The sequence below is a fragment of the Hyla sarda genome, unplaced genomic scaffold (assembly GCF_029499605.1).
Source record: "Hyla sarda isolate aHylSar1 unplaced genomic scaffold, aHylSar1.hap1 scaffold_1528, whole genome shotgun sequence".
NCBI lineage: Eukaryota > Metazoa > Chordata > Amphibia > Anura > Hylidae > Hyla > Hyla sarda.
Window position 1 is genome coordinate 69,108 of NW_026608163.1, and position 15,646 is coordinate 84,753.

The 15,646-nt window shown below is 41.8% G+C and overlaps 4 non-coding genes across 4 annotated transcripts; all 4 read left to right on the forward strand.

Annotated features, from left to right (window-relative positions):
• The first annotated feature begins 649 nt into the window (after positions 1-649).
• On the forward strand, positions 650-843 carry LOC130309403 (U2 spliceosomal RNA). Its single transcript, XR_008858075.1, has one exon. It is a non-coding gene; the product is annotated as a U2 spliceosomal RNA (small nuclear RNA).
• A 9,630-nt stretch (positions 844-10,473) lies between these two features.
• On the forward strand, positions 10,474-10,662 carry LOC130309391 (U2 spliceosomal RNA). The gene has a single exon (XR_008858065.1). It is a non-coding gene; the product is annotated as a U2 spliceosomal RNA (small nuclear RNA).
• A 2,093-nt stretch (positions 10,663-12,755) lies between these two features.
• On the forward strand, positions 12,756-12,946 carry LOC130309393 (U2 spliceosomal RNA). Its single transcript, XR_008858067.1, has one exon. It is a non-coding gene; the product is annotated as a U2 spliceosomal RNA (small nuclear RNA).
• A 2,100-nt stretch (positions 12,947-15,046) lies between these two features.
• LOC130309396 (U2 spliceosomal RNA) lies at positions 15,047-15,236 on the forward strand. Its single transcript, XR_008858070.1, has one exon. It is a non-coding gene; the product is annotated as a U2 spliceosomal RNA (small nuclear RNA).
• The last annotated feature ends 410 nt before the right edge of the window (positions 15,237-15,646 follow it).

Consider the following 15,646-nt stretch of genomic DNA (forward strand, 5'->3'; position numbering starts at 1 on the left):
ACCTTGAGGGATGCTCGCAAGATAGAAGTACAATTCAATTTGCAAGAAGAAATATGTATGGTCTCTAATTTTTCTTATAATAGGTGTGTACAAATATGGAAAAAGGTAAACGAGCCATATCTTTTTAATGAGCACAAGGATTTAGCATGGATGATTATCCATGAGTGTCTTCCGGTAAGATTTTTCCAATATAGAAGAGGTCTAAATGCTGTATGTGTCTGTCCCCGGGATAATTGCAATATAGATGAAACTGTTTTGCACCTTTTCTGGAATTGTTATTTTGCACAAAAGGTTTTTAGACTAATTGGTTCTTTATTGAAATTCCTAACAGGTCTAAAACTTTTAAATCATGAAGTTGTTTTATATGGCAAAAGTGATGGAGTTACGAAAGATAAAGAGAGAATTTTGTGGATTTTTATCAACTGTACAAAAAATGTATTATGGAAAGTTCGTAATATCCTTGTCTTCAAAAGAGATTTTATTTGTGAAAAAGAATGTTTGAAGATGATATACAGTGAAGTTTACTTGTACTATTTAATTGATAAAAAGGGATATGGGCAGAAAAAAAGCATTAGCTATGTGGAATTTACATTTATGGAAAACAGTATTTGATGTATTGTAAACATTTTTTGTGATGTATTTAAGTTTTTGAGTTTTTTCAATAAAAATGTAAAAAAAAAAAAAAAAAAATCTGTTCTTATCAGTTTTATATCTGATACGTCCCCTATCTGGGGACCATATATTAAATGGATTTTTGAGAACGGGGGCCGATTTCGAAGCTTGCTTCCGTCGCCCTATGCATTGACCCGATATGGCAGTATCTTCGGGTACAGTGCACCACCCCCTTACAGGGTTAAAAAGAAAGATTCCTACTTTCATTGCTACCTGCTTGCTGGCTAGCCAGCTAGCCAGCCCTGTGGGCCTTGCTGCTGCTGCAGCCAAAAAACAAAAGGTGGTGCTGCTGCTGCTTCTGCTGCTTCTGCTTGTGTCTGGAATACTTGTGAGAAAAAAGACCAATGGATCCAGGCGCTGCTCTATCCAGGTATACACAGGATGCAGGTAAGTGTTCTTAATCAAGCAATTTTATTGAACACAAAACAACAAAAGGATCATGACGCGTTTCATTAATTGCTCCACACGGTTTGTTGTTTATCTCCTTGTGTGTCCATGTGGCCTACAGTACGTGGGTCATACTACCCAATGCCTCAGGGAGAGGATCAACAAACATCGTAGCAATGCAAATTTAGGGTTCACCTTGCATAGTGTATCTCGGCATCTGCTGACCCACCATCAGTCTGATTTCAGTTGCATGAAACTTCAGGCTATAGAAAATATTGCACTTGATAATTCCCAGAGATTCAGCTTATTGAGAAGGAGAGAGAATTTCTGGATCTTTAAACTCCGTACCCTTGTACCGTCTGGTTTGAATGAGTTGGTGGAGACTGCCTTGTGATATTGCAACATTCAGCGGTTATAACATCTTAATAGCTTTATTTTTCCATTAATTATCATTATTTTTTTTTTTTTTTTTTTTTTTTTATATTTTTTTTTTTTTTTTTTTTTTTTTTTTTTAAATCTTTTAGATATGGGTATATGATTGTGTAGACATACTGGATGGGGACGCCTTTTGTCTAAGTATTTATCATCACATTTTGTTAGTAGCTGTCACAGCGTTGACTCCTTATTTATACTATTTTATTATTAAGATCCAGACTTAATTTTATTAGTATTTTAATGTACATTTATTTTGTGTATTTATATATATCAATTCATTTTTTATGTAATCATGTACTGTTTATAGGGATCATCGCATTTTTTATTAATTATTTTCTATCAATTAATTTATTCTGGCGTGTTAAATAATTTATTATGTGTGTTCAGAAGGTACATTTTAGTTTGTGGTTGTTGCTGTTAGAAACGCCCGATATGGACATCCTAAGGCGTTTTTTTTTTTATTATTATTATTTTTTTAATTTTTTTTAAATTTTTTTTTTTTTTTTTTTTTTTTTTTTTTATTCCCACCCTTTAACATGGGATATTGTGGATTACTTATATCTCTTGCCTTCATTTCATTTATTTATTTTTGTATTTATTTTACCTTTTTCTTCCATAGATGGTGTTGTTCCCTATGTTGTTTACTCACTATGTTGGGCGCTCCGCTGCAAGCCGCGCCCTGTGGACTGTGATTGGTTGTTTTCCGTTCAGAGACGTCTGCTTGGCAACGCGTCCGTGGATACTCCTGTCACTGCTATGCCGGTGCGTGCTGCGAGTGGAGCGCCTTACAATAGACCGATGCCATTGTTTATGTTTATTTTCAGCCACATGGCTATGTTGTTTACCTCGTCAGAGCTCCCGCATGTGTTTGTCACATTGCCGATTCCACCCATGTTATATCACTTAGTACTGTTTATATTGATGTTATATTATCATAATCGAACGCACACCTGTATGTTTTAGACAATAATTATTTTCTGCTGTTTCTACATGTAAATTAAGTTTTTTGTAAGTGGACTGGATGTGACATCACATTCAGCCCACCCCTTCCTGACCTGTACCTCCTCCACCTTGCCATTATATAAAGGGTGCTTGTTGTAGCAGCACCTAGATCATCTGAGGAAGGGGAATTTACCCCGAAACGCGTCATGATCCTTTTGTTGTTTTGTGTTCAATAAAATTGCTTGATTAAGAACACTTACCTGCATCCTGTGTATACCTGGATAGAGCAGCGCCTGGATCCATTGGTCTTTTTTCTCACAAGTATTCCAGTTTCTACAGGGCGTTGACACGCTCCTGTGACCATCAGGCTCGGCAGCTCATCCAACTCTATCTGGTACCCCAATCAAGGGGTGATATGCGCAATTCTTCTACTTTAAGGTGAGCGGCCACCCTGACTTAAGTCCTGGGTGTACATTCAGCATACTTTTTGGTTCCCTCACCTGCCAAGGGTAATACACGAGGCGCTGCCTCCCGGTTGTCTTTTTTGTCTTTATTTCTTCGTAGGTCTTGGCTGTCCAGGAGGACAGACCAATAGGTGCATTTGTGCCCACTACCGGAGCGACTCGTGTAAAATCCATATCTTACACATCTATTTCTGGAGTACACTTCCCTCCAGTGACTGGCATCATGGATCTAAAGGATTCCCGTCTGAACAAAAGATCTACATTCTTCAACTCTATGATCTCCACAGAACCCGTGAGAACGGAAGATCTCCTTTCATCCAATGCATTAACAGGTACGCCTGATGAACTGGCTCGTATGAAATCTCTCTTCTTTGAACTAGAGAAACTTTCCCTTGAGGAAACCCAACATCATTTAGACAGTTCATTTTTAGAGGTATACCTGGCAGAACAGATCATTCCACGTGGACTGAGATTGCGCCCTCTACCTACGTTTGAGGATGATTCCGAGTTCTGTGGATCTTGGGACCATGCACTTAATTTTTGCTCTAACACCATTTTGAAACTTTTGAGAGACAAACGTAACATCTTAGTTGAAAACGTTTCAAATAGGATAGACTCATGTATTTTGTTACTTTCAGCGTATGAACACTTACCAGAGTATGCGTCATGGCTCTCTAGTTTTAAGAGGAAAGTACATAAGTTTGAAGTAGACATTATGCACAAAAAGATAGGCAAACTAAATAGAGATAGGGACGATTATAGGTCCAACAATATCCGTTATTGGTTAAATAACCATACCCATTTAAAACATACAGATAACCAATTATCCTCTGCACAACAATCAGACACCTGCCTGCCTAACACACCGGCATTTTCCAGTCACAAACCCAATTTTACTAGACAGCGCAAAATATCACTTTCCAACCGGAATAAGCAGAATTTGAATACATATCAACATCCACGGACCTTTAAGGCTTCCAATCATCAGGGTAATCAATACCCTAACAAAAGAAAAGCAATAAATCATGTTACTAAGCCGGTTATTCAGTCCAACACTGTCAATAATAAAAATAATGTTCATAACAAAAATAGTAATACTAATATAAACATTTCTTCAATTAGATCTCAACCCATTAATGTTGCGAATAGTCTAGTTAAATCCAATACACAGTCACTTGGCAACCTTTGTGTTACAACTAATCATCCAGTACCTCTAATTCCCGAGGTGATTCATAGTAACCATTTAGCACCTCTAATTCCTGAGGTGATACATAGTACCACTTTAGTATCCACTACTGATAGTGCTTTGCCATCTACAGAACAAGTAGGCTATTGTTCTGTATCCAATAATGTTTCACAGGATTTGTTGGACCTCCTTGAGTTTTTACCAAGCGGGACCAACAATCTTCCCACAGGGAGGTTTGATAACAGCGATAATTCGCTGCTAGAGGACTCCCTTATTACGGTACACCATGTCACACCCAGTACTTCAACTTCAGTCATAGAACACCAGTTTTATACCCCAACAGGACCTAATATCTCCCTTTCAGCCCTCACTATACATGAGGATCCTGATCTAGATGACTCCATCCAAGCCAACACAACAGCTTTTTTAGGGCTTCCTCAAATTGTGAACATTACCCCTCCCAATTTGAAAACACTGGAATCCCAGCCAGTAGAGACGGTACATGTAGCCCCACCATTAGGTCTAAAAAGAAAAGACAGAGGAAAAGAGGGTGCAGAGGAGGAGGTAAGAGACGAAAAGAAAAAGAGAACAAACCATCACAACCAACTACAGAAACGGTAACTACCGTGAACATTTTTAATTTGTCTAAATATATCTTGGATGAGATTGAGTTAGATGTACTTAGAAAAGGCTTATCTTTCTGTCCGACTGATAAGTCCAATAATTTTAATTTATTTATGGATCTTAATAATTTTATTAGGAAGTTAACTATCAAGCGGTTTTTTGCTATGAAGGACACAGAGGGCCCCACCAACTCTGAGTATAACCCCATCACCACTTATGTTGAGACCCTGGATCCACCCCCCATTTGCACTGGGGTTCGCCCTAAATCTACTTTTTTTCCCCTGCAAGCCAGGGGTTGCTTTATTGAGACCTTCTTTGCTTTGGTCAACACTGATCTAGAGGGTCTCTCTAAAGGCAACCAGAAAAAGCCCAGTAATATCAATCAGAAGGAAGCTTTGGCCATCAAACAATTGGCGGACAATGCAAACATTGTTATTAAGTCTGCAGATAAGGGGGGGGGAATTGTTATCATGGACCGGGACAACTATATTAAAGAAGCACTCAGACTACTATCAGACACTAAGTTTTATAGACCCCTTTCTTTTAATCCTACTACTATTTATTTGAAAGAGTTGCATATTTTGGTGATGAAAGGCTATACGGAAGGTGTTCTTACCAAGTCAGAAAAAGATTACCTACTAGTTACAGAACCCGCACTTCCCCTTTTTTACTTTTTACCCAAAATCCACAAGTGTGTCATGAACCCCCCAGGTCGTCCGATAGTGTCAGGGATTAATTCCCTGACCGCGAATTTGTCACACTATGTGGATTTATTACTCCAGAAACATGTGATAGGCTTAAAATCCTTTCTAAAAGACACAGCTCAATTTATTAACAGTGTGGTTGATACAACATGGGAAGACCATTTTCTTTTGGTCACCATGGATGTTTCTTCTTTGTATACGGTGATTGACCATGAATTAGGAGTAAACGCTGTCAAACAGTTTTTATTACGAGATCTTAACATGCCTGATGTCCAGAGAGAGTTTGTATTGGAAAGCCTGATGTTCATTTTAAAACACAATTACTTCGAGTTTCAAAAACAAATCTACTCGCAAGACACGGGTACCGCTATGGGTTCTAAGATGGCGCCCAGTTTTGCGAATCTATTTGTGGGGCTTTTTGAGGAGACGGTCATATATACCCATCCCCTTTTTGTACATTGTCATTTGTTTAAAAGGTATATTGATGATATTTTTTTTATCTGGGATGGTGGTAGTTTGGAGCTCAATAGATTTTTAACGGATCTTAATTTAAATCAATGGGGCCTTAATTTTACGCAGTCTGTTTACAATAACCATGCAGAATTCCTAGATGTGGTAGTCTTTCATGATGAGTCCAAAAAACTGCACACTAAGACGCACTTTAAAGCGGTAGATAGTAATAGTTACTTAGATTTTGGTAGTGCCCATTTTAAAAAATGGCTGACTAATATCCCTTTCGGACAGTTTAAAAGGATCCGTAGAAACTGTACCCTTCAGAGCGACTTTGATAAGCAAAGTAAAACACTAGAAGCAAGATTTGCTGCTAAAAGATATCCAAGGAAACTGGTTAAAGCGTCACTTGATAGAGCCAGACCCCTAACCCAAAAAGAGTGTCTTGTTCCAAAAGATATAACTGAGCATACGGAACAAAAAACTGTACCCGATTGGGCGGGCAACTTTATTACTACTTTTAATCAGGACCATCAGGCCATTAGGAACATTTTTAATACACATTGGCATGTTTTATGTAAGGATCCTTTTTTGAATTCATTACTACCACCTAAGCCTGGCATCACTTTCAGAAGAGGCCGCACTTTAAAGAATATTTTAGCGCCAAGTAGACTAAAGGCACCCAAGAAGGTTTCAGAGACCTTTTTAACCACAGTTGGGACGTTTAAATGTGGACACAACAGATGTAAGTGCTGCGACTCAATTGTGAGTCGCAGTAAAACATTTGTTTCCACTGTCTCCCATGAAAGTTTTAAAACTAAAACATTCATTAATTGCTCCACACGGTTTGTTGTTTATCTCCTTGAGTGTCCATGTGGCCTACAGTACGTGGGTCGTACTACCCAATGCCTCAGGGAGAGGATCAACAAACATCGTAGCAATGCAAATTTAGGGTTCACCTTGCATAGTGTATCTCGGCATCTGCTGACCCACCATCAGTCTGATTTCAGTTGCATGAAACTTCAAGCTATAGAAAATATTGCACTTGATAATTCCCAGAGATTCAGCTTATTGAGAAGGAGAGAGAATTTCTGGATCTTTAAACTCCGTACCCTTGTACCGTCTGGTTTGAATGAGTTGGTGGAGACTGCCTTGTGATATTGCAACATTCAGCGGTTATAACATCTTAATAGCTTTATTTTTCCATTAATTATCATTATTTTATTTTTTTATTTTTATTTTTATTTTTTTATTTTTTTTTATTTTTTTAAATCTTTTAGATATGGGTATATGATTGTGTAGACATACTGGATGGGGACGCCTTTTGTCTAAGTATTTATCATCACATTTTGTTAGTAGCTGTCACAGCGTTGACTCCTTATTTATACTATTTTATTATTAAGATCCAGACTTAATTTTATTAGTATTTTAATGTACATTTATTTTGTGTATTTATATATATCAATTAATTTTTTATGTAATCATGTACTGTTTATAGGGATCATCGCATTTTTTATTAATTATTTTCTATCAATTAATTTATTCTGGCGTGTTAAATAATTTATTATGTGTGTTCAGAAGGTACATTTTAGTTTGTGGTTGTTGCTGTTAGAAACGCCCGATATGGACATCCTAAGGCGTTTTTTTTTTTTTTTTATTATTATTTTTTAATTTTTTTTAAATTTTTTTTTTTTTTTTTTTTTTTTATTCCCACCCTTTAACATGGGATATTGTGGATTACTTATATCTCTTGCCTTCATTTCATTTATTTATTTTTGTATTTATTTTACCTTTTTCTTCCATAGATGGTGTTGTTCCCTATGTTGTTTACTCACTATGTTGGGCGCTCCGCTGCAAGCCGCGCCCTGTGGACTGTGATTGGTTGTTTTCCGTTCAGAGACGTCTGCTTGGCAACGCGTCCGTGGATACTCCTGTCACTGCTATGCCGGTGCGTGCTGCGAGTGGAGCGCCTTACAATAGACCGATGCCATTGTTTATGTTTATTTTCAGCCACATGGCTATGTTGTTTACCTCGTCAGAGCTCCCGCATGTGTTTGTCACATTGCCGATTCCACCCATGTTATATCACTTAGTACTGTTTATATTGCGTTATATTATCATAATCGAACGCACACCTGTATGTTTTAGACAATAATTATTTTCTGCTGTTTCTACATGTAAATTAAGTTTTTTGTAAGTGGACTGGATGTGACATCACATTCAGCCCACCCCTTCCTGACCTGTACCTCCTCCACCTTGCCATTATATAAAGGGTGCTTGTTGTAGCAGCACCTAGATCATCTGAGGAAGGGGAATTTACCCCGAAACGCGTCATGATCCTTTTGTTGTTTTGTGTTCAATAAAATTGCTTGATTAAGAACACTTACCTGCATCCTGTGTATACCTGGATAGAGCAGCGCCTGGATCCATTGGTCTTTTTTCTCACAAGTATTCCAGTTTCTACAGGGCGTTGACACGCTCCTGTGACCATCAGGCTCGGCAGCTCATCCAACTCTATCTGGTACCCCAATCAAGGGGTGATATGCGCAATTCTTCTACTTTAAGGTGAGCGGCCACCCTGACTTAAGTCCTGGGTGTACATTCAGCATACTTTTTGGTTCCCTCACCTGCCAAGGGTAATACACGAGGCGCTGCCTCCCGGTTGTCTTTTTTGTCTTTATTTCTGCTTGTGTCTGGCCGCTGTTGGAGCGTCCAGGCACAGGACTTCTGCTGCTGCTGACTAAATGGCCTCCTTAATTGGATCATTTGAGTAGCCAGCACACCTGTGCAGGTAGGGCATGACATGATAGGCAGCTGCCTTGATAGCGGGTGGGTGCTGAATGTTCCTAATTGACAAAATAAGATTAATGCTTATGAAGAAATATAAAATCTCATCCCTTCCCCAATATCGCGCCACACCCCTACCCCTTAATTCCCTGGTTGAACTTGATGGACATATGTCTTTTTTCGACCGTACTAACTATGTAACTATGTAACATAACATGGGGGGGGGGGGGGTCTCCTGGCTGTTCACACAGGTGTGTCATTGCTGTACATTGACCATGCATTGCTTCTGTGGTATTGCAAAGGCAAAGACAAATGCTTCCAGCCATCCATTGCACTAATGGATTGGTCATCAGCTGGCTGTCTATGTCCCGCATCAATATAGACCAAAGTACAGAGGGTTAGGCTATGCTATTGTGCACCTACCTGATGCATCAGAAGGTGCGAGGCCCTTGCTAAATTCTGTGCACAGACTTTGAGATCTATACTTTAGACTGTATCTAAACCTGCTCCAACATGGACTGACATTCTGGCCTACTTTCAGCCGATGCGACTTGTCTGTCGCTGAACAGTCGCTTTTTATGTATTCAGCACCTATGTATAATGTTGTAAAAATGCTCTAGAAGCTAAAGTCGCAGAAATGTCACACATATTTGGCCTGCAACTTTCTGTGCGACAAATTCAGACAGGAAAAATCAGTATAAATCCTTAGAAAATTATCCCCCAGTGTCTCCATCTGCTGGCGGTATTGAATAAGCATTGCTGCACTGATGGGGTATGCATTAGACGAAAAAAAAGAAGAAAAAGAAGAATAATACGCCCAGAAAAGAGGCGAAAAGGAGAAAAACGTAAAAAAACGTGAAAAAAAAGTAAGAGGAAGAGAAGGGAAAAAAAGGTGGAAATGGGTTTAAAAGTGATTTCGGCGGAGAAATATATATATATATATATATATATACGCGCGCACACACACATATATATAAACGTATTCTCCGTTGAGATATTGCAGCCGCTGCTGTGTCCAGGCCAGGCAGCCTTAGCACTGTGCTGTGATGTCACTCAATACCACTGACATCACTAGGTGTAAACAACATCTCTCCTTTGCTGTGTATGTAACTATGGAGCTGTTTGGTGATGTCGTCTATTATGGCCTTCATAGAAGCAACAGGAGATTGTTGCATCCATCTAGAACCCTCAGAACTACAGTGCTATGATGTCACTCACTTCCACAGGCCTTGCAGAGTGTAAACAACAACAACCCAGCTTTGTTGTGTATGTAACCATAGGATTTGTGATGTCACCTAGAACCTTCACAGCAGCGACAGCTTTATGAGGAGCATCAGCACTGCTCTGCCTGAGCAGAACCATCACCGCCATAGGTTGTCAAATAACCCGGGTTTAACCCACAAAGGTAAGTCCAATGGGGTGCAGCATGTCCTCTATGCTTACAGCTTCCGTGGTGTTGGTTTGATACCGTTTGGGGACAGCCAAGGAGGCATCTGCAGGCAACCAAAGGTAGGTGGTGTGCTTGTGTGTGTGTTCCTATGCAGATCCTAAGCCCAGTGTCACATGCAAGTAGGAGGAGTAAGAAGGGTTCCTGGCAAATCCGGGTTATGGATTGCATTTAAAAAGGCCCCGTGGGAGTGCAATGGGCCCCTGTCTTGCTGCTTAGCAATAATGGTATGGGTTTAGGTTCTGCTGTGTGTACTGGTGGTTGACTGCCCCCCAGCCCAGAGTGTGCATGGAAAATTGTCTGGCAGCCTCCCTGACAGCAAGCAGTGATAGTGCCCATGAAGGGCACCTTGTTGGGCCCGCCCCTTTCACGGTTATCGCTTCTCGGCCTTTTGGCTAAGATCAAGTGTAGTATCTGTTCTTATCAGTTTAATATCTGATACGTCCCCTATCTGGGGACCATATATTAAATGGATTTTGAGAACGGGGGGCGATTTCGAAGCTTGCTCCGTCGCCCTATGCATTGACCCGATATGGCAGTATCTTCGGGTACAGTGCACCACCCCCTTACAGGGTTAAAAAGAAAGATTCCTACTTTCATTGCTACCTGCTTGCTGGCTAGCCAGCTAGCCAGCCCTGTGGGCCTTGGCTGCTGCTGCAGCCAAAAAACAGAAGGTGGTGCTGCTGCTGCTTCTGCTGCTTCTGCTTCTTGCTTGTGTCTGGCCGCTGTTGAGCGTCCAGGCACAGGACTTCTGCTGCTGCTGACTAAATGGCCTCCTTAATTGGATCTTTGAGTAGCCAGCACACCTGTGCAGGTAGGGCATGACATGATAGGCAGCTGCCTTGATAGCGGGTGGTGCTGAATGTTCCTAATTGACAAAATAAGATTAATGCTTATGAAGAAATATAAAATCTCATCCCTTCCCCAATATCGCGCCACACCCCTACCCCTTAATTCCCTGGTTGAACTTGATGGACATATGTCTTTTTTCGACCGTACTAACTATGTAACTATGTAACATAACATGGGGGGGGGGGGGGGGTGTCTCCTGGCTGTTCACACAGGTGTGTCATTGCTGTACATTGACCATGCATTGCTTCTGTGGTATTGCAAAGGCAAAGACAAATGCTTCCAGCCATCCATTGCACTAATGGATTGGTCATCAGCTGGCTGTCTATGTCCCGCATCAATATAGACCAAAGTACAGAGGGTTAGGCTATGCTATTGTGCACCTACCTGATGCATCAGAAGGTGCGAGGCCCTTGCTAATTCTGTGCACAGACTTTGAGATCTATACTTTAGACTGTATCTAAACCTGCTCCAACATGGACTGACATTCTGGCCTACTTTCAGCCGATGCGACTTGTCTGTCGCTGAACAGTCGCTTTTTATGTATTCAGCACCTATGTATAATGTTGTAAAAATGCTCTAGAAGCTAAAGTCGCAGAAATGTCACACATATTTGGCCTGCAACTTTCTGTGCGACAAATTCAGACAGGAAAAATTAGTATAAATCCTTAGAAAATTATCCCCCAGTGTCTCCATCTGCTGGCGGTATTGAATAAGCATTGCTGCACTGATGGGGTATGCATTAGACGAAAAAAAAGAAGAAAAAGAAGAATAATACGCCCAGAAAAGAGGCGAAAAGGAGAAAAACGTAAAAAAACGTGAAAAAAAAGTAAGAGGAAGAGAAGGGAAAAAAAGGTGGAAATGGGTTTAAAAGTGATTTCGGCGGAGAAATATATATATTATATATATATATATATATATATATATATATATACGCGCACACACACACATATATATATAAACGTATTCTCCGTTGAGATATTGCAGCCGCTGCTGTGTCCAGGCCCAGGAGCCTTAGCACTGTGCTGTGATGTCACTCAATACCACTGACATCACTAGGTGTAAACAACATCTCTCCTTTGCTGTGTATGTGACTATGAGCTGTTTGGTGATGTCGTCTATTATGGCCTTCATAGAAGCAACAGGAGATTGTTGCATCCATCTAGAACCCTCAGAACTACAGTGCTATGATGTCACTCACTTCCACAGGCCTTGCAGAGTGTAAACAACAACAACCCAGCTTTGTTGTGTATGTAACCATAGGGATTTGTGATGTCACCTAGAACCTTCACAGCAGCGACAGCTTTATGAGGAGCATCAGCACTGCTCTGCCTGAGCAGAACCATCACCGCCATAGGTTGTCAAATAACCCGGTTTAACCCACACAGGTAAGTCCAATGGGGTGCAGGCATGTCCTCTATGCTTACAGCTTCCCGTGGGTGTTGGTTTGATACCGTTTGGGGACAGCCAAGGAGGCATCTGCAGGCAACAAAGGTAGGTGTGTGCTTGTGTGTGTGTTTCCTATGCAGATCCTAAGCCCAGTGTCACATGCAAGTAGGAGGAGTAAGAAGGGTTCCTGGCAAATCCGGGTTATGGATTGCATTTAAAAAGGCCCCGTGGGAGTGCAATGGGCCCCTGTCTTGCTGCTTAGCAATAATGGTATGGGTTTAGGTTCTGCTGTGTGTACTGGTGGTTGACTGCCCCCCAGCCCAGAGTGTGCATGGAAAATTGTCTGGCAGCCTCCCTGACAGCAAGCAGTGATAGTGCCCATGAAGGGCACCTTGTTGGGCCCAGCCCCTTTCACGGTTATCGCTTCTCGGCCTTTTGGCTAAGATCAAGTGTAGTATCTGTTCTTATCAGTTTAATATCTGATACGTCCCCTATCTGGGGACCATATATTAAATGGATTTTGAGAACGGGGGCCGATTTCGAAGGCTTGCTTCCGTCGCCCTATGCATTGACCCGAAATGGCAGTATCTTCGGGTACAGTGCACCACCCCCTTACAGGGTTAAAAAGAAAGATTCCTACTTTCATTGCTACCTGCTTGCTGGCTAGCCAGCTAGCCAGCCCTGTGGGCCTTGCTGCTGCTGCAGCCAAAAAACAAAAGGTGGTGCTGCTGCTGTTCTGCTGCTTCTGCTTCTGCTGCTTCTGCTTCTGCTTGTGTCTGGCCGCTGTTGGAGCGTCCAGGCACAGGACTTCTGCTGCTGCTGACTAAATGGCCTCCTTAATTGATCATTTGAGTAGCCAGCACACCTGTGCAGGTAGGGCATGACATGATAGACAGCTGCCTTGATAGCGGGTGGGTGCTGAATGTTCCTAATTGACAAAATAAGATTAATGCTTATGAAGAAATATAAAATCTCATCCCTTCCCCAATATCGCGCCACACCCCTACCCCTTAATTCCCTGGTTGAACTTGATGGACATATGTCTTTTTTCGACCGTACTAACTATGTAACTATGTAACATAACATGGGGGGGGGGGGGGTCTCCTGGCTGTTCACACAGGTGTGTCATTGCTGTACATTGACCATGCATTGCTTCTGTGGTATTGCAAAGGCAAAGACAAATGCTTCCAGCCATCCATTGCACTAATGGATTGGTCATCAGCTGGCTGTCTATGTCCCGCAATCAATATAGACCAAAGTACAGAGGGTTAGGCCTATGCTATTGTGCACCTACCTGATGCATCAGAAGGTGGCGAGGCCCTTGCTAAATTCTGTGCACAGACTTTGAGATCTATACTTTAGACTGTATCTAAACCTGCTCCAACATGGACTGACATTCTGGCCTACTTTCAGCCGATAGCGACTTGTCTGTCGCTGAACAGTCGCTTTTTATGTATTCAGCACCTATGTATAATGTTGTAAAAATGCTCTAGAAGCTAAAGTCGCAGAAATGTCACACATATTTGGCCCTGCAACTTTCTGTGCGACAAATTCAGACAGGAAAAATCAGTATAAATCCTTAGAAAATTATCCCCCAGTGTCTCCATCTGCTGGCGGTATTGAATAAGCATTGCTGCACTGATGGGGTATGCATTAGACGAAAAAAAAGAAGAAAAAGAAGAATAATACGCCCAGAAAAGAGGCGAAAAGGAGAAAAACGTAAAAAAACGTGAAAAAAAGTAAGAGGAAGAGAAGGGAAAAAAAGGTGGAAATGGGTTTAAAAGTGATTTCGGCGGAGAAATATATATATATATATATATATATATATATATATATATACGCGCACAACACACACATATATATAAACGTATTCTCCGTTGAGATATTGCAGCCGCTGCTGTGTCCAGGCCCAGGAGCCTTAGCACTGTGCTGTGATGTCACTCAATACCACTGACATCACTAGGTGTAAACAACATCTCTCCTTTGCTGTGTATGTGACTATGGAGCTGTTTGGTGATGTCGTCTATTATGGCCTTCATAGAAGCAACAGGAGATTGTTGCATCCATCTAGAACCCTCAGAACTACAGTGCTATGATGTCACTCACTTCACAGGCCTTGCAGAGTGTAAACAACAACAACCCCAGCTTTGTTGTGTATGTAACCATAGGGATTTGTGATGTCACCTAGAACCTTCACAGCAGCGACAGCTTTATGAGGAGCATCAGCACTGCTCTGCCTGAGCAGAACCATCACCGCCATAGGTTGGTCAAATAACCCGGGTTTAACCCACACAGGTAAGTCCAATGGGGTGCAGGCATGTCCCTCTATGCTTACAGCTTCCCGTGGGTGTTGGTTTGATACCGTTTGGGGACAGCCAAGGAGGCATCTGCAGGCAACAAAGGTAGGTGGTGTGCTTGTGTGTGTTTCCTATGCAGATCCTAAGCCCAGTGTCACATGCAAGTAGGAGGAGTAAGAAGGGTTCCGGCAAATCCGGGTTATGGATTGCATTTAAAAAGGCCCGTGGGAGTGCAATGGGCCCCTGTCTGCTGCTTAGCAATAATGGTATGGGTTTAGGTTCTGCTGTGTGTACTGGTGGTTGACTGCCCCCCAGCCCAGAGTGTGCATGGAAAATTGTCTGCAGCCTCCCTGACAGCAAGCAGTGATAGTGCCCATGAAGGGCACCTTGTTGGGCCCGCCCCTTTCACGGTTATCGCTTCTCGGCCTTTTGGCTAAGATCAGTGTAGTATCTGTTCTTATCAGTTTAATATCTGATACGTCCCCTATCTGGGGACCATATATTAAATGGATTTTTGAGAACGGGGGCCGATTTCGAAGCTTGCTTCCGTCGCCCTATGCATTGACCCGATATGGCAGTATCTTCGGGTACAGTGCACCACCCCCTTACAGGGTTAAAAAGAAAGATTCCTACTTTCATTGCTACCTGCTTGCTGGCTAGCCAGCTAGCCAGCCCTGTGGGCCTTGCTGCTGCTGCAGCCAAAAAACAAAAGGTGGTGCTGCTGCTGCTGCGTCTGCTGCTTCTGCTTCTGCTTGTGTCTGGCCGCTGTTGGAGCGTCCAGGCACAGGACTTCTGCTGCTGCTGACTAAATGGCCTCCTTAATTGGATCATTTGAGTAGCCAGCACACCTGTGCAGGTAGGGCATGACATGATAGGCAGCTGCCTTGATAGCGGTGGGTGCTGAATGTTCCTAATTGACAAAATAAGATTAATGCTTATGAAGAAATATAAAATCTCATCCCTTCCCCAATATCGCGCCACACCCCTACCCCTTAATTCCCTGGTTGAACTTG